The sequence below is a fragment of the Myotis brandtii genome, unplaced genomic scaffold (genome assembly GCF_000412655.1).
Source record: "Myotis brandtii unplaced genomic scaffold, ASM41265v1 scaffold231, whole genome shotgun sequence".
Classification (NCBI taxonomy): Eukaryota; Metazoa; Chordata; class Mammalia; order Chiroptera; family Vespertilionidae; genus Myotis; species Myotis brandtii.
The window spans coordinates 906,383-907,439 of NW_005358689.1; positions in this window are offsets into that span (position 1 = coordinate 906,383).

Consider the following 1,057-nt stretch of genomic DNA (forward strand, 5'->3'; position numbering starts at 1 on the left):
AACCTGGGGGGGGGGGGGGGCAGGGGCCAAGGCAGGTCAAAGTGCCTGGGGACGCACGTCCAAGTTCATCAGCCACCCACAGCCTCCCTCACACTGGCCACCAGGAGACCAGCGGCCACTTACCAAGTGCCTGCTGTGCGCTGTGACCCACGTGGCTGTCATCCTCGCCACAGCCCGGGAGGAGGACGGAGGGGACTTCGCTCCGGTTTCTGCAGGAGACGGAGGCCCATGGAGGGCAATTACTCATCTAAGACACACCTGTGAGCGGTCCAGGCAGGCTTGAAGCCAGGTGTCGCCCATTGCAAAGCCCAGGCTCCCCCCAGCTATTTCGCTGCCTCTGCGGGGAATACACAGGGGCCCAGCACCACGCGGCGTCGGGGGAGGGAGCATCCGGACCAGCAGGCGTGGCCCATGAGCCTTTGCATTCGGGGCCCCCTGGCCTGGCCCTCTGTGTGGCCAGGGGCACAATCCTCCCGCAGGAACGGGCGGCAGGCTGCCGGCTGCCGGCTGCTGGGACGGCTGTAATCAGGCAGTTCATCAGCCACCCACAGCCTCCCTCACACTGGCCACCAGGAGACCAGCGGCCACTTACCAAGTGCCTGCTGTGCGCTGTGACCCACGTGGCTGTCATCCTCGCCACAGCCCGGGAGGAGGGCGGAGGGGACTTCGCTCCAGTTTCTGCAGGAGGAGACGGAGGCCCATGGAGGGCAATTACTCACCTAAGACACACCCGTGAGCAGTCCAGGCAGGCTTGAAGCCAGGTGTCGCCCATTGCAAAGCCGAGGCTCCCCCCAGCTATTTCACTGCCTCTGCAGGGAATACACAGGGGCCCAGCACCACGCAGCGTGGGGGGAGGGAGCATCCGGACCAGCAGGCGTGGCCCATGAGCCTTTGCATTTGGGGCCCCCTGGCCTGGCCCTCTGTGTGGCCAGAGGCACAATCCTCCCGCAGGAACGGGCGGCAGGCTGCCGGCTGCCGGCTGCTGGGACGGCTGTAATCAGGCTGGAATGGCTCTGAAGGTCCCACGCCAGCAAACCGCAGCCTTCAATTTAAAAAC